Genomic DNA, 11,289 nt, shown 5'->3' on the forward strand with positions numbered 1-11,289 from the left:
CTGAGAAACAAACTGAGGGTTTTGGAGGGGAGGGGGTGGGGGTTGGGTGAGCCTGGTGGTGGGTATTATGGAGAGCACATATTGCAAGGAGCACTGGATGTGGTACATAAAAAATGATATTTGGAACACTGAAAAAAATAAAATAAAAAGGTGTAGGAAAAAGTGCAGAGACAAAGCAAAGGAGGATGAATAGGTTAAGAAACAGTTTCAGAATTCAAAACAGTGCAAAAAATTTTGAAATCTCTGTAAGTATGTGGTATCACCAAGGTAATAGCATAAATTTAATTTCACCTATAAACTAAGAAAGTAAAAAGCAGGACAAGATGGTCTCTCAGTCAAAAGGGAATAAGAGCTAATGAGATAAAGACCATTGTGGAAAGAAAAAAAATTCCCCTTCAAACTTAAAATATGACATGATCTGGGTACAGTAAAATAATCCAGAAATTTTATATATCTTTTTAAACTTTCTCTTCTTTTTCGAGGGGTAAAAAGAACAATAATGTTTCTGATGCTTTTGAGTTTGCTTCTTGGTTTTATATTTGATTATATTATAAATAAATTATCCTTATTACCATAATATGTCAACACTATGAGTGGAATAAAATGAAATGGAAGGCATGAAAAAGGTGGTCAAGGGAAGGGAGGAGTACATCATAAATAATTTCATTACCATTTATGAATTAGTCTTTAGTTATCCCTTTAGTTGTACTAAGAACTAGAATTATCCTAATTTACTTTCATTTATTAAAGGGAAAAATAATAAAATGAACTTAATCCTAATAAAATATCCTATCTTAGAATACCTTATTTTCTTGTAAGAATTTTATTTCCAAATAATCTCTCCACCCAACGTGGGGCTGGAACCCACAATTCCAAGATCAAGAGTCATATACTCCACCAACTGAGCCAGCCAGGCCCCAGCATACTTTAAAATATAGTAAAACTTCATTCATTTGGAGTCCCTAAATTCAAAATTTGCTATCATTCAAATTGAGTTTGGATTGAAATTTATCTTTTTGCTTTGCAGAAATTTCCAAGATAGAGCAAATTAATAAGAAATCAGTTATCACGGGAAATTTAAAAATAGTTGAGAAAGCAATTTTCAGTACTTTCATATCCACATTTATAGAAGCTGATACGCTATTTCCATATTTGTCTTATGGATACAATTAATCCAGGTAGCAGTTTGATTTATTGCAAATATAGTACTTGGCATTAATAACCACTATTGTTTTTAAAATATGCTATAATTTGGATTCCCACTAATTCAGCACCTTTCTAAATTCATGATACAATGTTTCCAATTTCCAAGCTACTTACACGAGGAAATCAAAGCTATAATCATGTGTAGCCAAAAAATTCTATTGGAAAGAAATCAGTCTTATTTTATTGTTCTTTTGGCACTACCAAATGAATGATATAGTTGTCCTTTCCCCCCCAAATTAACCTATTTTTCTTGCCATTAGGCAAAATTTTAGTTTTTAACATACTCTGTTGGGTAATCTACATGCTGATCTGAACTACTGTACTCCAACACTCCTCCATTAATATATTTCTTTCTACAGAAGTAAATATAGAATATAGAAGCAATTTTATTTTAGATCAAATAATCAGAGAGGTACTAAGTATTGATTAGTTTTTAAAATGCCAACATTGTTATGAAGAAACTTCCTTCTTAGTGTTTCAAGAATTGATTGAACACTGTACCCTAACCTACATTTTGACAAATTTAAAACCCATTTATGGCTGAAATCAAAGAATAAAGCTGTTTTAGGCTTTTACAATAACATAGCTTGAGTTCTGATCATTTCATAGGGCCTATGATATTTTGAATGTCAGAAACATTCATAATTAGAAAAATGAGGGAGGATGGCCCTTAACATTTTCATCAAAATACTTAATACTGCCATGAGAAAAGCTTCCCTTTTGCACCAGAGTTCCTTAAAAAGTGATTCTGTTTCTACTTCCACATTTTGTGGTAATTGATTTGTAAGATCTTACTGGTAAGCATTTCAAGGGAGTAAGAGTTCCTGATCCCTTTGATCCAGACCGAGTTTTGATTTATACCATTCCTCTTAGCTAGACTTTCCAGCTGCCTGATTTTCCCATCCATTGCTCTCCCAGGCCTCCTTAGCTATGAAAAATGGCACCACTATTTATCCTATTGCAAATATCAGGCATCTGGAATTGAATCTTTTTTTTTTTTAATATTTTATATATTTATCTGAGAGAGAGACACACATAGCGAGAGAGGTAATACAGGCAGGGTAAGTGGGAGAAGGAGAAGCAGGCTTCCCACGGAGCAAGGAGCCCAATGCGGGGCTTGATCCCAGAACCCTGGGATCATGACCTGAGCCAAAGGCAGACGCTTAACGACTAAGCCACCCAGGCACCCCGGAATTGAATCTTGACTCCTCATTGTCTCTCAGATAGAAGCTATCATCAAGCTTTTTCTCCAACATTTATATGCCCACTTCTTTCACTCTCCCCATCCAGGATCCTAGTCTAGGTCATCATTACCTCCAACCTGGATTACAGTCATAGCCTCCAAACTGGTCTCCTTATTTCAGCTTTTGCCATTTCCAAACCATTCTTTGTGGTTTTAGAATGATCACATGACTCACTGATCATAACCCATTATTTCTAGGATCAAATCCAAAATTCCTGCTGTTGGTATCAAGACCCTACATACATTGGTTTCATATCATCTAACTTTCCCCTTGTTTGCTATGCTCCAGATATACTGTCATTTTTGATTTCTAGAACATACCAAACTCATTATCACCTCAGAACTTTTGCTTTCCTTGTTACCTTAGCCTGGAATGGGCTGCCACTTCTTTCTTCTTCTTTCTTTCTTTCTTTCTTTCTTTTTTTTTTTAAAGATTTTATTTATTTATTCAAGACAGAGAGCAAGAGTGCACGAGAAGGGGGAGCAGCAAAGGGAGCAGGGAGCCCCACGTGGGGCTCAATTCCAGGACTCTGGGATCATAACCTGAGCCAAAGGCACCCGCTTAACTGCCTGAGCTACCCAGGCACCCCTGGGCTGCCACTTCTGATTTCTTCTTATTCTTCAGATCTGAGCTTAAATGACCTTGTCAGAAAGGCCTTCTGTGCCCAGATTCCAACAACCGCTTTCTTCCCTTTTCTCTTGTGTTATTTGCTACCGTAATAACCTATGGTTAGGATGTTGGGTACAGAAGATTTTATATGAGAAAAAGAAGACTAGAGTTTTATTCATGAAAAATGGAGGTGTTACTGAAGACTTTTGAGCAGAAAAATAACATGATTATAACTGTGCTTCAGAAAGATTAACCTGATAGCAACACATAAAATGGATTGGGGGTCAGAAAGAAGAGATTCAAGGAGGTGAGTTAGGAATAGAGTTGACATGAGAAGAATTTACTTGCCTTAGGATATGAACGTGATTATTGATAGGAAGCAACAGGTGTGGAAAAAGTTGTGGTGATAAAATTGATGACTTTTGGAATTGATTAGATGAAGAAGGAGGACTAAGTATGACTAAGTTAATATTAAATACCATCAAGAGGAAAATTTGAGTAATATTTAAAGATAGAAAGAATATTTAGCTTGAAGAGAAGCCCAAGGAGAAGCATTAACCCCCTTTCTCTTATGTGTGAGTTATATTTTTAGCCACCAGGTTTATAAGAGACTGTAATTTAATAGATATTTGGCTTTTCATGGATTATCTTCATATGAAAAATACTGAACTCTGTAACAGTCTTCTCTTTCTTTGCTATTATAATTATCTTTATTCTGCCTCCTTCTACTTTTGAAAAGTTCATTTGCTGTTGGGGTGCTTGGGTGGCAAATTCAGTTGTGTGGCTGACTTTTGGTTTTAGCTCAGGTTGTGATCTCACAGTCACGGTATTGAGCACTCAACCAGAGTCTGCTTGAGTATCTCTCTCCTTCTCCCTCTGCCTCTCCCCCTGCACCCCCCACACACGTGTGCTCTCTCTCCCCCTCTCTATCAAATAAGTAAATCTTAAAAAAAAGTTTATTTGCTCCTAAAAGTTCTTGGTTTTAAGTTAATGATTTAAAAAATAAAGCCAATTCTGTTATTAACACATTGGCATTTATGAAAGATTTAAAAAAATTTTTTTGCACTCCCTTATTTTATTCCCTCGCTATGTAGACAATGAATATGGAATCAAAGAATGACAACTTTAAGCAAAGAATGTAATAACCCTAATTGTACAGGGTCTTTGTTGTTTTTCATGATGTTCTCCTGGGGTGAAGCAAAATTCTTTCCCTACCCATTATAATGCTTTTCAACTGTTAGAGTGGCTCTATGCTGTCAAAACTAGGCACTAACGTGTAGCACTGAAGCAAGAAGACGGATTCTTTGTAAAGTTAAGCATTAATTTAAGTGGAGTCAAGCCAATTAAGAGTGAACTGCATAATATTATTTCATTATATAGAAATTTCCAAATTGAAAAAAAAATAACTAAAAACTCTAGAGATCTTATTCTAGGTCTAAAGTTGCATAGTAATTCAGAAGAGTAATAATGTATTTTGAAGAACTTTAATTTTAGATGAACATTTCAGAGAACTTTTTATAAATATTAAATTAAAAAAACTTTTATAGACAGAGACACAAAAGTCAAGTTACATTTGTAAACTGAGATATTTATACAGTTGAGTCATAGGCACACCACAATTTTGAACATATGACTCAGACTTTGTACCTTATATACAATTAGTTTTAAAATGTTAAGGCATTATGCCAAGAATAACCACAAAGTTTACATAACTGAGGATTTATAGGGACCCCAGGCTTGCTCAGTTACACTTGAGATTGTACTCCTGAGTTTAAACTATTGTCTTTGACCACCAGGTCCATCAGGTTTGAAGGATACATACCTATAGCCCAACTTCCTACTACACTTAGAATAAACCCAAACTCGTATTACCATGACCTTCTAAAGGTTCTTTAGCATCTGGCCTCTGCCTACTTCTTCAGTTTCATTTATTTCTTACTATTCTTCTCCCCATTGCTCATGTACTTCATGTACACTGGCCTTCTTTCAGTTCTTGGAAGTTCCAGGAAGCTTAAAATTTACCTCCTCAAGAAATGAGTTGGGGGAAATTGGAGGGGGAGACGAACCATGAGAGCCTGTGGACTCAAAAACAAACTGAGGGTTTTGGAGGGGAGGTGGGTGGGGGGTTGGGTGAGCCTGGTGGTAGGTATTAAGGAAAACACTGTATTGCACGGAGCAGTAGGTATGGTGCATAAATAATGAATTTTGGAACACTGAAAAAATAAAATGAAATTTTAAAAAAATATTTAAAAATTTTACCTCCTCAGACAGGCCTTTTCTACTTAAAGTAGGTCCCTCTACCCATTTACCCCTATCTCCTTGAATATCTTCTTTGTATCCTAATATCCACCCCCAACTTACACCACAGATTTATGTGTTTATGTTTGTTCCTTCACTGGAATGCATACTCTGTAAGGTCAGAGTATTCTTCTGGAATATTCCTTCCAGAGTATTCACTACTCTATCTCCAAAACTCTAGGACAACACCTGGTACCAAATAGCTACTTGATAAATATTTTTTAGTAAGTAGATCAAGGAAGTAAGTAACATTGATTGTATGGCATGATCCAAAGTTGGGGTAAATTTATGGGATGGAAAAAAAAATTTGGAAAGGGACTGACAAGGGAAAAGATGAAGATAAATCCACAGTGTGGCAATAGCAGTGGGAATATAGTAGAAGTAGATCTTAGATTATAATCTCAGATATGCAAGAAATAACATAAATTTATGTTTATAAATCAACCTTGTTTCAACTTTGAGAATGTTACCTCCCAGGTTGGTAAAAAAATTTCACCTCCATTGTTTCTGGGTTTCCTTCTTCTACTTCAAGATGGGATAGGATTCAGGGACAAGGCAAGGCCCTCTATTTTTTTTGTTTTTGTTTTTGTTTTTTAAGATTTTATTTATTTATCCACAGACAGAGATCACAAGCAGGCAGAGAGGGGGCAGAGAGAGAGGGGGAAGCAGGCCCCCCGCCGAGCAGAGAGCCCAACGTGGGGCGATCCCAGGACCCCGAGACCATGACCGGAGCCGAAGGCAGAAGTTCAACTGACTGAGCCACCCAGGCGCCCCAGCCCTCTGGTTTTTGAGTCATTGGTCTACTCTTGTTCCTTCTGCGTGTTCTCTGACTGTGCTCACATAGTTCCTTCAGATATGGACTTCCTGCTGTTTTCAGATTTCTTTTTGAAACATGGGGAATCTTTTTGAGGGGTGCTTGTGGCCCCCATCTGTTTAGATACATGAGACAGTCCTTACTCTCTGGACCTTGGCTGCTTCTGCTGTGTGCTACAGTGTTTCCAGAAATATAGGAGCTGGGCTCCACAAATAGACTGACTTCTTTATGGTCTTTTCATGGTACTTAGTACAACTCTGTGAAGTGATCCAGGCTTAACTCAAGTCAGGAAGTGTATGTGACTTTTTTCTCACCCATCTTACCTTTCTTTTTTTTTTTTTTTTAAAGGTTTTATTTATTTATTTGATAGAGAGAGATCACAAGTAGGCAGAGAGACAAGCTGAGAGAAGGGGGGAAGCAGGCTCCTTGCTGAGCAGAGAGCCTAATGTGGGGCTCGATCCCAGGACCCTGAGATCATGACCTGAGCCGAAGGCAGAGGCTTAACCCACTGAGCCACCCAGGGGCCCCCCATCTTACCTTTCTAACTATAAAGTTTGGCTATCTTTTTGAGAATATGAAGAACAGAAAAAACAAGATAAAATAACATAATTTAATATTATGTAAACTTATTCTGCTAATAGGAATTAAATAAGTTTGGGCCACAACAGAGGCAGGAAGTAAGATTCTGATCATGTCACCCTTTGGCTTGATATATTTTAATGGCTTCCTATTGCCTTTAGGGTGAAGATCTGACTCCTTAACACAGCCCAACAGGACCCTTCTCACCTCTTCATGAACTGCAGTCCTTCTCATTCCCTCTAGTAAAACCAAACTGGTATTTCATTGTTAAAACAAACGTGTTCTCTTTCAATACAGGGTCTTTGTATATTTACAGGTACCTCTTCACCTGCTTAGCTCCTTCTCACCCTTTAAATTGCAGCTCTACTGTCATTACTGCAGAGAAAGTTTCCCTACTGCCACCTGTTGTGCACTCTGTGATGGTGGCTTTCTCTCATAAAATGAGAAATGCAAGGGGTAACTATAATGAATGCCATTTTTACCTGTCAGAGTAGCAAAACCCGAAAAGTTTGATAATATACTATACTGAAAACAAAGTTACACTTCTGGACTGCTAGTGGGATTATAAAACTAGCACAACTTCTGTAGAGGATAAACTGGCAATATCTAGCTAAATAATAAATACATATACAATTTGACCTGGACGAGTTCTAGAAATTGATCCTACAAATATATTTGCAGAGTAAAAAAATGACACGTTTATAATTTTATTTGTTGGAGCATTTTTTTTTTTTTGGTAACAGAAAAAGATTGGAAAAAAAAAATAAATGTCCATCAATAGAGGGCTAGGCAAATACATTGTGATATAGTCCCATTCAATGGAGTACTATGCAGTTGTAAAACAAATTGAGGAAATTTCCTAAATACTAATGGGGACTTTCTATTTTTATTAGTAAAAATGCAACAATCAACACATGATGTATGGTATGCTACCTTTTGTACAAAAAGAAGAAAAATTATATATATATATGTGTGTATATCCACACATATGTATTCAATTTGCCTATATATACATAGAAAACTCTGGAAAGTTACACAAGAAACTAATAACAATGATTACCTATATTTTTGGTAAAGAATGGGAGCTAAAAGGATGGGGAACAGGATAGGATGTAAAAATGTACAGTAATGAAAATATTTAATGATGTTCCCTTCTACTGATTATATTACACATACTTATGAATGTGGCATAGGTTTAAAATTAATTATTCAAATGCAAAATTTATTAAACAAAAGCTATTTTCTATCATTTACCTCTTTATTAAATAGGAATATAGTGGAGGTTGCTTAAGCAAAACTAGATGGTGGTTAATCATTACCTTAATGACCACTTATGTTTTCATGATGTTTTCACTGTATTCTTTTTACATATTCTATTCCCAAATCAACCAAGGCAAGAATTAGGCACTGTTTCTTTTTGAAAAATATCAGATGCTAATCTTTACTTTCTAAGTATGTTTTTCTAAAAAGCCAGTGTTTAGGAATAGATGCAAGAATCCTTTGTTTTACAGATTTAAACCTTTGTTTTACAAATTCAAAGCTCAAGAGCTGGAGGTGTTTCCAATGAAAACTGAAGTTAACACAATCCAGAAACAGTAAGAGAGACACTTCTTCAAAGTATTTCTGTGCTTAGCTTATCACTATATATACATTAAAAATAGAACAATAAATGCTTATCAATGTAATTACCACCAAGAACTTTAAAAAAACCCAGAGTGATGGAATGGAATAGAGAACACAGAAATGGACCTTCAACTCTATGGTCAACTACTCTTTGACAAAGCAGGAAAGAATATTCAGTGTAAAAAAGATAGTCTCTTCAACAACTGGTGTTGGCAAAATTGGACAGCCACATGCAGAAGAATGAAACTGGACCACTTTATTACACCATACTCAAAGATAAACTCAAAATGGATGAAAGAGCTAAATGTGAAACAGGAATCCATCAAAATCCTAGAGGAGAACACAGGCAGCAACCTCTTCAACCTTGGCCACAGCAACTTCTTGCTAGTCCCGTCTCCAAAGGCAAGGGAAATAAAAAGCAAAAATGAACTAGTGGACTTCATCAAGATCAACAGCTTTTGCACAGCAAAGGAAACAGTCAACAAAACCAAAAGACCACCTAGAGAATGGGAGAAGATATTTGTAAACATCTTATCAGATAAAGGGCTAGTATCCAAGATCTACAAAGAACTTATCAAACTCAGCACTCAAAAAAACAAGTAATCCAGTCAAGAAATGGGCAGAAGGCATGAACAGACATTTCTGCAAAGAAGTCATACTAATGGCCAGTAGACACATGAAAAAGTGCTCAGCATCACTCAGCATTAGGGAAATACAAATCAAAACCACAACGAGATACCACCTCATACCAGTCAGCATGGTTAAAATCAACAAGTCAGGAAACAACAAATGTCAGTGAGCATGTGAATGGGGAACCTTCTTACACTGCTGGTGAGAATGCAAGCTGGTACAGCCATTTTGGAAAACAGTATAGAGTTTCCTCAAAAAGTTAAAAATAGAGCTACCTTATGACCCAGCAATTGTACTAGTAAGTATTTACTCAAAGGATACAAACATGGTGATCCAAAGGGGCAACTGCACCCTAATGTTTATAGCAGCAATGTCCACAATAGACAAACTATGGAAAGAGCCCAGATGTCCATTGACAGATGAGTGGATAAAGAAGATGTGGTATCTATATATAATGAAATATTACTCAGCCATCAAAAATGAAATGTTACCATATGCAATGATGTGGATGGATCTAAAGGCTAAGAGAAATAAGCCAATCACAGAAAGACAATTATCATCTGATGTCACTCATCTATAGAATTTAAGAAGAAAAACAGAGGATCATAGGGGAAGGGAGGGAAAAATAAAATAAGATGAGATCAGAGAGGGAGTCAAACCATAAGAGACTGTTACCTATAGGAAGGAAGTTGAGGGTTGCTGGAGGGGAGTGGTGGGGGGATGTAGTAACTGGGTGATGGGCATTAAGGAGGGCACATGATATAATGAGCACTGGGTATTATATGCAACTGATGAATCACTGAACTCCACCTCTGAAACTAATAATACATTATATTTTAATTAATTGACTTTAAATAACATAAAATTTTTTTAAAAAACGCAGAGTGTAGGGGCACCTAGGTTAGGCATCTGCCTTCAGCTCAGGTCATGATTCCAGGGTCCTGGGATTGAACCCTGCATAGGGCTCCCTGCTCTGTGAGAAGCCTGCTTCTCCCTCTCCCACTCCCCCTGCTTGTGTTCCCTCTCTTACTGTGTCTCTCTCTGTCAAATAAATAAATAAAATCTAAAACAACAACAACAACAACAACAACAACAACCCCAGAGTGTTAACCCCTCTAGAGATACCTGAAGTTCCTCTTGGTTTTTGGAGAATACCTCTTAAAGTATACATATAATAAGGGCATAAGTGAGGTTTTCATTACAGCTGTGGTGTTATTGAAGCAGGTTATGGGCCTATCTTGAGTTAATTATTTTCCATTAGGAAAACTGATAATCAAAAGATATTTATTTAGAATTTTTCTTTAGAAGATTTTATTTATTTGCAGGGAGAGAGAGAGAAAGAGAGAGTGTGCCTGTGAGCATGAATAGAGGGAGGGGCAGAGGGAGAAGCAGGCTCCCTACTGAGCAAGGAGTGTGAAGTGGGACTTGGTCCCAGAACTCTGGGATCATGACCTGAGCCGGAGAGCTGCTTAACTGACTGAGCCACCCAGGCATTCCAGTAATCAAAAGATTTAAATAGAGTTACCTCGTTGAGATTAAGCCACTCATTAATATTATGGGGATTATATTTTCAAATCACAGAGTGCAAAGGCATCTAATGAACCTAAAATAAATAGATCACAATTTTGTGCTTTGTTTCCAATTTTACAGTTAACCCTATAGAACAAATTTTAAGGAGGCACTAGCAGTCTTTATCAACAAACTATTTCTTTTATTTAAGTTTTGAGCATGTAATTAGCAAATTTTGACTTTTAATCTATTGACTTCTTGGTTTAAAATGTATAGGCTCGGTGTGGAACAAATGGATTTAGTAGCTCTTGAACATCTCTACCTGTGAACTGACTGTTAATAATTTTCACTTCTTTAGAAGAAATATCCAAGTTCTAGGAGTTCTGACACTGCTCCTTGTTGTTGCATATGGGACTATGATTCAGAACACAGAAGCATCATTCTCTCCCTTCTCTTTGGCCTACATGATAGATTATTTTACAGTGACCTATTCAACGGATGCAATTAGAGAAGGGCCCACCCTCCTCTGCTCTAGTAAACTTACAAATTTCAATATCCGGTGCCTAAAGAGTAACTGGGTGCATTTAACCTTTTCCATGCTCTTGATTCTGTTCCCCAAAAGCACAGAAATCACATACACTATGATCTGGATTGGAAGGACTTAATTTCCTTTTTCTATTTGATCTACATGCACCACCTGGTGGTAAAATAGTGCATTTCAAGTTGTGTGTGTGTGTGTGTGTGTGTGTGTGTGTGTGTGTGTGTGTGTGTGTGTTT

General features: G+C 36.7%; 1 protein-coding gene across 1 annotated transcript in view; it reads right to left on the reverse strand.

The window, feature by feature from the left end:
* The window catches only part of LOC111159976 (family with sequence similarity 227 member B), a 187,137-nt gene that overhangs the window by 59,768 nt on the left and 116,080 nt on the right, over positions 1–11,289 (reverse strand). The gene's annotated exons all lie outside the window — the stretch shown is intronic.

This window comes from Enhydra lutris, unplaced genomic scaffold (genome assembly GCF_002288905.1).
Source record: "Enhydra lutris kenyoni isolate GAN:26980312 unplaced genomic scaffold, ASM228890v2 scaffoldscaffold4, whole genome shotgun sequence".
Lineage (NCBI taxonomy): Eukaryota > Metazoa > Chordata > Mammalia > Carnivora > Mustelidae > Enhydra > Enhydra lutris.